The sequence below is a fragment of the Bidens hawaiensis genome, unplaced genomic scaffold (assembly GCF_021521415.1).
Source record: "Bidens hawaiensis isolate Kalapana, Puna unplaced genomic scaffold, B.hawaiensis_p1.1 tig00053334_1, whole genome shotgun sequence".
Classification (NCBI taxonomy): domain Eukaryota; kingdom Viridiplantae; phylum Streptophyta; class Magnoliopsida; order Asterales; family Asteraceae; genus Bidens; species Bidens hawaiensis.
This window is the reverse complement of record NW_027499612.1, coordinates 21775-32661: the sequence shown is the minus strand read 5'-3', so window position 1 is coordinate 32661 and position 10887 is coordinate 21775.

Genomic DNA, 10887 nt, shown 5'->3' with positions numbered 1-10887 from the left:
TACTTCACATTCTGGCAGTGTGTTTAGAGATCTCAACTTTCTCTTGAAGTACTGAATGCCATCGTACCTCTTGATCACAAAGAGCCGCAGCTGCTCGTCGTATAACCAGCAGATAATACCTTTCTTGGCTTCCGCGTATCCCTTAATATTGTAACTTTTTCTGAACATCTTAGGGACCGCCGGCTTCTTCGTCTTTACGAACCAGTGGGCACAACCCTCCTTCCATTTCGGTTGTTCAGATTCAAAGGGTTAGATCCGATGTTTTCAAAGGGTTAGATCCGATGTTTTCGGACCGATTTGACGATCCATCAGTGAATAACAGCATGGATTAATGATATTGAGACGTGAAGGACGTCCATGAACACGTAACACAAGGGTGAAAATCATGGTTTTGAAGGTTCGACGACCCGAGGTCTCGAACCGGGTAAAATTATAACGAACGAGTATGTTTGGGAATGATATTAACAACACATACCGTGAATAAACACTCGAAACAGAAATCAAGGATCGAAAACGAATGGAACAAGATCGCCGGAAAAATTGATTATAAGTTATAAGTTCGCCGGATTTTTTTTTGAAAATAATGATACTGTTACAGTATCAAAAACCTTATATAGGATAGAGTTGGTTCAGGCGAAGTTACGCTTAACTTCGCCTAGGCGAAGTTAAGCACAACTTCGCCGAATTCAACAACTTCGCCCGTAATTTCAAAATCAGCCCTTTAAGTTTGAATAATCTTGCACTTAACATTAGAAGTTTTCAAAAAGAATTAAACAAAGAAGATCATGTCCAAGTAACCAGTTTTACAATAACACAACTACAAAAATAGAAAAACTTATAAAAATTTTAACGAATTAAGGGATCAAATTTCAGTCTAGTCAGGGACCACTACGTTTTAGAAAAGATCCTAACAGGAATCATACTAACTATGTGACTGTCACTTGGATCCGTGTTTAGCTGTATTATGACATAGAGAAACAGGTTGTAAGCATGTAAATAACTTAAATGGTTTTTATTGTTTCTGTGATACGGATTAAGGTTCAGTTAAGCTCAAAATTTAAGTAGACAACAACTCAGAGATAATGATGTCTTCTATCTATTCTCAAAGCGTATTTGGCTATACCCAAGTCACCCCGAGTTGACTTCGACCCATAGTGTCTGATTAACTTGTATATACTCGTTGACTGCTTCCCGTTCTCTTCTTACTCCAGACATGAGAAGTCTTGATTGTTACTATGTCTCATAAGTACTAAAGATATACACATTTTTTTTTTTTTTTTTTTTTTTTTTTAACCAAACATTCTTATTGACTTCGGAGTATTAAACTACTGCAAGTCCCGAATCTGGATCACTGCAGTGTCTTGAAATGCTTTCTTCACGGGAATCAGATCACTCACGGGCTCGTGTATGACTGGGTAGTTGCTTTTCTGCCTATCATTCGGAAAGATATGTGTGAAGACATTCAAAACTCTTAAGAAGTTTCCACGTAAATTCGAGTAGTTTAAGTTAGTATCACATACACTTTTACGCACCATAAAAATTACCATGACATACAATGACTGTTCTAAAGCCTTTTAAGCCTAATAACTTCACTAGTTAAGCACACACAATCAGTATATATATCATTTTCCAAGGTTGGATCAATTTTCTGTTAAACACAGCAAAGAACTTCTTACGAAGTAGTAGACTTGAAAAGTAATTTCATTTCCCTAAAAAATTTTGATTTCAATCGCCCCGATCACGTCAAAGTCGTCAGATAAACGGCTATCCTGAAGATCCAATAGATCAACTGGACCGACCACATACAAGTATGTGTCCTTCTTACAATGTATGACCGACTAATTTTCAGCAACAGAAAGAAAACACACGTCATAACTGCCCCGATCACTTTCAGTCTTCCGGTTAATGGCTATCCTCATTCTCTAAGTCGAAACGAGGACCAAAACATATCCGAGGATATGTCCATCAATACTGAGATAACCGACTAATTTTAAGCAATAATGACACAATTTTTTTTTTTTTTTTTTTTTTTTTTTTTTTAAATAAACACAAAGGCATGGTTACTCGGGATTGATCATCCCGTTCAGCTCAATTAGGTTTTGAAATCTAGATTTATCAAACGCTTTTGTAAACAAGTCAGCAAAATTTTCAAGTGTATCAATCTTTTCGATCTTGATCAGTTTCTTCTCAGCACAATCCCGTATGAAGTGATGACGAATGTCAATATGCTTAGTTTTACTGTGCTTCACGGGATTGTTAATTACTGAGATAGCGGCAGTGTTATCAATTAAAATAGGAGTGAGTAAGAAATTCAGACCATAGTCGCGTAATTGTTGCTGAATCCACAAAACCTGAGAGCAGCAGTTGGATGCTGCCATGTATTCAGCTTCGCATGTTGAAATAGCAACTGATGTCTGTTTCTTGCACTGCCAGGAAACTAATCTTCCTCCAAGAAACTGACAGCCTCCTGTGGTTGACTTCCGACTCTGATTGCATCCCCCATAATCAGAATCTGTATATGCCACCAGTTCAACGTCTCCTCCCTTTGGGTACCACAACCCTAGCTTCGGCTTGCCCTTGAGATACCGTAGTATCCTCTTTGCACCTTTCAAATGAGATTCTTTCGGATTTGCCTGAAAACGTGCACAAAGACAAACAGCAAACATTATATCAGGCCTAGAAGCAGTTAAATACATTAATGAACCTATTATTGCCCGATACAGAGTTGGGTCCACATCTGCGTCACCATCTGATTCAGCACCCAATTTGTGATTGACGCAGATGGGAGTATCATATGGAGAACTGTCCTCCATCTTGAATCTTTTCAGCACATCATGAACGTACTTCGTTTGATGAATGAACATCCCGTCCTTCTTCTGATCAACCTGCAATCCTAGAAAGAAAGTTAGTTCACCCATAGCACTCATCTCGAATCGTTTCTTCATGACAGCTTCAAAATCCTGACACATGGATACTCTTGATGCAGCAAAAATGATATCATCCACGTAGACTTGAACCAGTAGGAAGTCACATCCTTCTCTCTTCACAAACAACGTACTGTCAATCAATCCCCTTTCAAAACCATTTTCCAGCAAGTAGTCCGATAACGTTGAATACCAGGCACGAGGTGCCTGATGTAACCCATATAACGCCTTGCTCAACCTGTATACATGATCAGGAAAGTCTGGGTCAGGAAAACCCGGAGGTTGCTCAACATACACAACCTCATCAACTTTCCCGTTTAGAAACGCGCTCTTCACATCCAACTGAAATACCTTCATCTTTTTAAATGCAGCAAACGCCAAAAACAATCGAATCGCTTCTAACCGGGCGACAGGAGCAAACACCTCATTGTAATCAATACCCTCTTGCTGATTAAAACCTTTAACAACCAGCCTCGCCTTATTTCTTACGATAATTCCCTTATCATCTCTCTTACACTTGAACACCCATTTTGTGCCTATAGCATGCACATTTCTTGGTTTTTCAACCAAGGTCCAAACTTCCATTTTCTCGAACTGAGTCAACTCTTCTTGCATGGCCTCGACCCACGAGCTGTCCTTTAAAGCCATTTGATAATTCTTTGGTTCAATTTGGCTTATAAAGCAGGAAAACAAACATTCATTCATTATACCCGTTTCTTTTATGCTTGTATAAACACAGGTGTGCTCATTCAAGCTACTTCTGGTTTGTACACCGGAGGACACATCACCTATAATATTCTCCAATGGGTGATCTTTGTGAATTCTCGTGGTCGGAACAACACCGACATGCAAATTATCTTCCAAATTTGAAGAGATCTCATCAATGGTTGTTTCTGGCTGAGAGTGAAAAGGATTAATAAATTCATCTTCAGTTGAGGACGCAGGGGTATCGATCGTGTTTGATGTGGAAGGTTGAGATTTCTCAAAAATCTGATGTTGCAATATATTCTCTTCCTCATCAAGTATCATCTTCGTCACAGCTCTTTCGTCTTCTTCAGAAATTTCCAAATCAGGTACGTTAAATGATTTAAAAAGTTTAACATAGTCGAAAAGCTCAGCAGGTCCATTGCTTGGTTTTGGCGGTTGGTAACTAGTAATGTCGGTGTTACAAACCACCTCCACCTTGCAAGTCGACGTATTGAAGACCCGTCTGTTGGGTGTCCCAACAACATAACCGACTAGGATTCCCTCATCGGCTACTTCACCAAATTTCGAATTAGTCTTCAAAATCGAACAAGGAGACCCAAATGGTTCAAGACCGCACAAGTTGGGCTTCCTTCCGTGCATAAGCTCATAACAAGTTTTTCCAAGTCTCTTAACGGTTAGCACCCTATTCAGAACATAGCAGGCTGTAGCAACTGCTTCAGCCCAAAACATCACAGGAAGCTTCGAGTCTGCCAGCATAGTTCTGGCTCCTTCAATTAACGTTCGGTTCTTCCTTTCAGCCACTCCATTCTGTTGTGGAGTATACGGAGCGCTGTATTGATGCTCAATTCCCTTCTGAAGACAGAAGATTTCCATTTCAAAGTTCTTGAACTCTGTCCCATTGTCGCTTCTGATGAATTTAACTGATTTACTCATGACGTTCTCAACTTTTGTAATGAGATTCTTCACCATCTGAGTCGTCTCGTCTTTCGTTTTCAGAAAATACACCCACGAGTATCGCGAGTAGTCATCAGTTATCACCAAGCAGTAAGAGGTACCGCCTAGACTTTGTACATTCACGGGACCGAAGAGATCCATATGAAGTAGTTCTAGAGTACCGGCAATTGAGTTAATTTTCTTGGTGAGATGGGATTTCTTGTGTTGTTTTCCCTTCTTGCAGGCTATGCATTTGTCTTCAAAGTTAAAACTTTTTAAGGGAATGCCCAACACAAGCCCATTCTTGACAATGAAGTTCATCTTCCGAAGATGAATATGTCCCATTCTCCTGTGCCACAATTCTGATTCTGATTCGCTTCCTTTTGTCATTAAACAAGATTCTCCTGTGGCCATTTCAGTAGACCTCATGTCCATCACATATGTATTCGTTTCACGTGGAGCTTTCATTACTATCCATTCGTCTGGTATTTGAAAACCAGGCTTCAATACGATCGCTTCATTTTTCGTGAAATGGACAGTGTAATCTTTATCACAAATCTGCGACACACTCAGCAGATTATGCTTTAACTCCTCCACAAAGTTTACATTTTCAAGTGTCATTCTCCCATTCGACACAGTTCCTCTACCGGTAATCCTTCCACCGCTTTCACCAGCAAAACTAACTCTTGCTCCCTGAACAGGTTTTAAATCTTGCAACAAGTGTTTGTTGCCCGTCATGTGCCTGGAACAGCCGCTATCTACAATCCAAAGATTGTTGGCAGCCCTGTTCAACTGTTCCTGCACAATAAAACAAAGAGTTAGAATCTTGGGATCCAAGACCAATTGGTCTTGGATCGATACGTCCCGTACCCTGCCTTTCTCAAGTTAGCATCAGGATAATTTCTGTAAGTCCTGTTAGGGAATCTCCCTGCAGATTGAGTGTAATGCCTTCCAAACCTTTGAGAATTGAAAGTGTTATATCTTGTGGTTTGGTTGTAAAACTGAGGTTTGTTTTTATGAAAACTTGAATTCGATACATTTTGGCATTTTTTAAAGTTTTCATTTTTAGCAGTAGCAAAATGACGCTTATACTCAGTTTTATTTTGCTTCACATCTCTAAATCTCGGTTTCAAAGGGCAATCTGCAACTAGATGTCCTAACTTGTTACATCTAAAGCAACATCGACTCTCCATTTTCTTGTCAAATGTTGGTTTGGATGTAGAGGCAGTGTTACCAGCCGTTTGTCTCACATAAGGTGGGACGTACGGATTGAGTGGAGAACTCTTTTTAGAAACTTTATTTTTATCTCCATCGGTGGGTAAACCTACCTTCTCTTTTGTCTGACCAGATTCGGACAACTTATCCGAATCTGATGAGACAGGACTTGAAACAGAAATATTCACACTAGAAACAGGCGAACTCGTTTCGCCACAGCTAACACTTGGTTCTACACTTGTAATCTTGATAGGAGTTGTCTGAGGAACCTCGAAATCAACAGATTTCTGAACACTTGGATTATAAGTATAGTTGTGGTTAAAGGGTGGTGGAACTTCGTGATAACCGATTCCTCCCCTCTTTGCAGAGGTACCTTGATCACTCACGAGGTGATCAAGGATTGCCGAGGAATTCCTGAACTGCTCAAGTTTGCGGTTCAGTTCCACCACCTTTACCTGGTGGTCAGCAATCTGTTTATCCCGATCAGCAATCACTTTAGTTTTTTCCTCCAAAACTTCATAACTAAGATCAATTATTTCAATTTTCTCAGCAAGTTTAAGCTTTAAGCTTTGAATGTCTTTTTCACATGCCTTTATTTTAATTTTATAACTTGTTTCTCTTGCTTTTGTAAAATGGTGATCTTCTTTAATAGTTTTAAAGTCAGCATCTAAACGGACGTACTGATCAGTCATAGTTGTTAGTTGCTCAGACAAATTTTCACAATTAGTACAAATATTCTTATTACTTACCTCGGAGCGAGTGTCCTTGTCATTTGCCATGAAAGCTGTTTCTTCTTCAGTAGCTTTCTCAGTTCCATCAACCTTCTCACATTCTTTAACTTCAGCCTCAGCCATGTTTGCTTGCTCACCAGAACCACTTGAATGCAGGTTCCGGTTGTACTCACCTGCCTCTCTGGTCAACATGGCGTTAATCTCTCTGTTAACTCCAGAATGTTGTGTAGGCCGACCTTGTCCTCGTTCAACCCTCTCATTTATGCATTCCTTGGCAAAGTGCCCGTACTGTTGACAATTATAGCACCTTACCTTGGATTTGTCGAACCCGGGCCGACCACCAACAAACTTTCTCCCAGTTTTGTTCATAAACCGTTTCACACGCCTCACAATCATTGCCATTTGCCATTGCAAATCCATCTCCTCCAGATCATCAGCATCGATCTGGTCGTAATCCTCATCTAGTACAGCAGGGTCCACAATCTTCCCCTGGATGTAGTTTTCGTAGGAAGCAATAAATGATGCATAGACTGCAAACTGCTCTTCAGCAGATTTTACACTCATAGGCATCTTGGAATAATTATTGCTTGAGGCATTAGCAGAAAAACTACATGTGGATGCTTGAGGCTTTGAAGTACTTGATCCTCCAGCAACGAAACATACATCACCATTCGAGTTTACAGAAACGTTTCCTTCATGAGACGAGTCAGAACCTGACTCCCCTTTAGAGTAATAAGCAGCAGATTCAGGCCTCGAACTTGAGCCTGAGTTAACCTTTGCACCATACATACCAGGGTCTTGTATCTGATCTGTAGGTGTTTCTTTTCGAACCATATTAAGCTCATAAGTTCTGAGCTTGTTTACTGCCGTTTCAAGATCATAATTTGGAAAGTCTCTGTCTTCCCTCATAAGAACGGTGTACATTTCCCACTTCGGTGGGAGAGCATCGAGAAGCTTTTCAACGATCTCTTCTTCTCGGTAAGCAATCGAATAATTGCTAAGCTCTGTCATTAGATGATAGTATCTGGTGATAATATCATCCAGTGATTCGTTCATCAAAAATTTGAAGACGGAGAACTGGGTCTTCAAAAGTTTTACCTTCGATGCACGGATACCCACATTCCCCTCGAATCTATTTTCAAGAGCATCCCAAAGCTCTCTTGCAGAAGTGTACTTTCGGAACGTATGGAGAACCTCTTGAGGAAGTGCCATTGTTATAGCTGCATGGGCCTTACTCTCAGCCTCATACATTTTCTTTTCTTCGTCCTCCATTTTGCTGTACTTCTTAACTACGTCACGGCCTTCGTATTGCATAGTTGGAGGGATATATCCATCCTGGATGCACACCCACATTTTGGCATCCTGGTATTTGATGTATTGGATGAATCTGTCCTTCCATGCCACGAAGTCAGTTCCTTTCATCAGCCTCGGGGCCTTAGTGGCAGACCCCGCTTCTACTTCCATCTTGACCAAATCGGAGATGTTAATCGACGACATCCTTGCGAAAACCTGAAAAACCTGAAAATAAAAAAAAAAAATATTAAAACAGCTCAGTAGGCGAAGTTAAGAATAACTTCGCTTGAAAGTTAACTTCGCTGAAAAGAGAACTTCGCTGAGCCTCAAATTCGCTTGACCTGGCGAAGTTAAAAATAACTTCGCTTAGAATGAGCGAACTGAGGGGTTAAGCGAACTTGGGTGGGAAGCGAAGTTGCGGATAACATCGCTAAGGCGAACTTATGAGGTAAGCGAAGTTGTGGTTAACTTCGCTAATCCTTATATCTTCGCCGAAAACCCTAATTCCAGTGACGGCAACTTCGCCTGAAGAATGGTAACTTCGCCCGAAGAACGATAACTTCGCCCGATGAACAAGGAAACTGTTCAGATCTGTTTTCGTCGATCCAGCCGATTCCAATCAATGCAATGGCTTGAAAATGACTGTCAAGCACGAGCAAAACACAATCCCAACAAAAACACGTCCCGCGAATAGGTCAAACGAGACGTTTTCTACACCCGCGTGAAATCCCGAACCTCACAATCGAGCCGATGGCTCTGATACCAATTGTAGGCTCCTGGACGGATCGTACACGGGACGTCGCTAACAACGCAGGTGCGGAATCCCTGCGTGGGTAGATACGAGTGTAGAGTATGTAGAGATCGAACACGAAAGCAATAAACCAACCACGTTATATTAATAACAACCACGTGACCCGAGGTCACAGTTACAGACTATGACACGAACACGTTCACTGAACAACTGAAACAAACCCTAAAACGACCAACTACGTAAACTGTTCGCTGAACAGTATATAAACACGACAACTTCGCCACAGGCGAAGTTGTCAATAACTTCGCTGATTCAACAAGTTCGCCATAGCGAACTTGTTGACAACTTCGCGCTTTACATAAATAATTACATTCAAAACATAATTACATTACAGACTCGATTACAAATGCTAGACTATGAACTACTGACACATGTACCAACACAATTAATTACGCGTATGCAATCGTTACTTAGTGGCAGACATGTAAGTAGCGATGGCCCTGTTTTGATCCCGTTCACCCTCTCCTGATCATCGTTAGAGGTAATTAAACCCATGGTTCTGATCGCGAGATCTTGTTTTGATCAATTATAACATAATGGATCAAATCAAATTCTAGGGTTTATTTAAGCAAAACTGAGATGAACTGTTCTTGTATATTAATTTTGGAAACTGGTACTTAGTCGCACGCCACTATAGCCCAGCAGGATAATACTTGTGAGTCGTGGGGCGGAGGTTGTGGGTTCGACCCACTACACTCCGTTTTTTTTTTTGGAATTTTATGTTATTAATTCTTTTTAAGCAATTATTAATTATATTAATAATAATAATAACTAAATAAGATTATTTTAATAAAAACCGACTTTGTAATACCCGTTTAACTCTCCTTTTCGTTCTCGTATATATATAAAGTCTTATACATACGTATATATATATATATATATATATTATTATAACATAAAAACTAAAGTTTAATGGATAAATAAAATAAGTAATTTTATAAAACTACAAATAATATTTTATTAAGTTAAGTTTTCATAAATCAAAATAATAATATTATATAATAAATCCTTATAAAATATAATATTATAATATTATTATAATATTAATTTGTTATTTTTAACTAGTTGTCGAAACTAAATCTTGTACTTAGCGAGTCTGTTTGTTCTCGTTTCTCAATAGGCTTTAACGTTTGCGTGTGACTTTCCCGCACCCTCATTATACTAATCACCTTTGTTCCTCTTCGAGGTGAGTACCACATTCCCCGTATTTTTACTCATTTTCCACGTTTTTGGGACATATGCGTAAATTGTATTTCTCATATATACTTATATACAAAATTGCAACTGTTGTCTTATGTGCTAACAAATTGTACACCATACTTGTTATGTGTTTATGTGCCCATTGTGAATCGTATTCGGAGATGTCCAACATAATCTCAGAAATAGTATGATCATATGCCAGTCGTTATAGCGTTTGTTCTTCTCGACATCTCATTTATACTTGCTCATTTGGTTAATTTGTTATTCTCATATGACTTGTTGCAATTACATATTTTTATATATACTTTATGTACATCTGAACTGGTGTATTTCTCACTCAACTTTGTGTTGACAAAACTATTTTATTTTCAACGCGTATGCAGATCATCGTATGAGGTAGTTGAAGTTAGAAGATCATTAAGGACTTATGCTAGAAGAAAATTCAATGAGACAATTAATTTTATGATTTTGATTTGGTTGATGATTTGTTTGTTTTTTAGATATTGTAATGAATAATTGTTTTATTTGAAGTTATTAAATAGATATTGAAACTTATAATGTTGCATGAGAGTAACCTTGTGAGGTGTGATAATCAGTTCATGCCCTGACATTTCCGTCGTAGGCTGGGGTGTGACAAATTGGTATCAGAGCCGAATGTTTAATATAGGTCGTTAAAAATTGTCTTAGACACATGTTTATGAGCCCTATACGTGCTTATCTGTTTGTCTTACGTGTTTAATTTGATTGTTTACTGCTTTTTATAGTTAATAATTTCTTTATTATATTATTGTCATGCACACACGCACTGCTCCGAGGTGATGCCTCAAAACATAATTTTTTGTTTGAAATAAAAAATTAGATTGGTTTTATTTTTGGGAAATTCCTTAAATTCCCACCTGTTGTCGCTCGTTCACCTTAGGGCTAGGTTATGTGGCATGTCTTTGTAGTAACTGGAAGGGGGAGAGAATTGTGAGTCGGGACTTGACAAAACGGTCCCAAGAACCAATGTAAGACGCTATTCCTTACCCGGAGGATAACCCGACCACAGTACTCGATCTTATAGGCTAAAGCG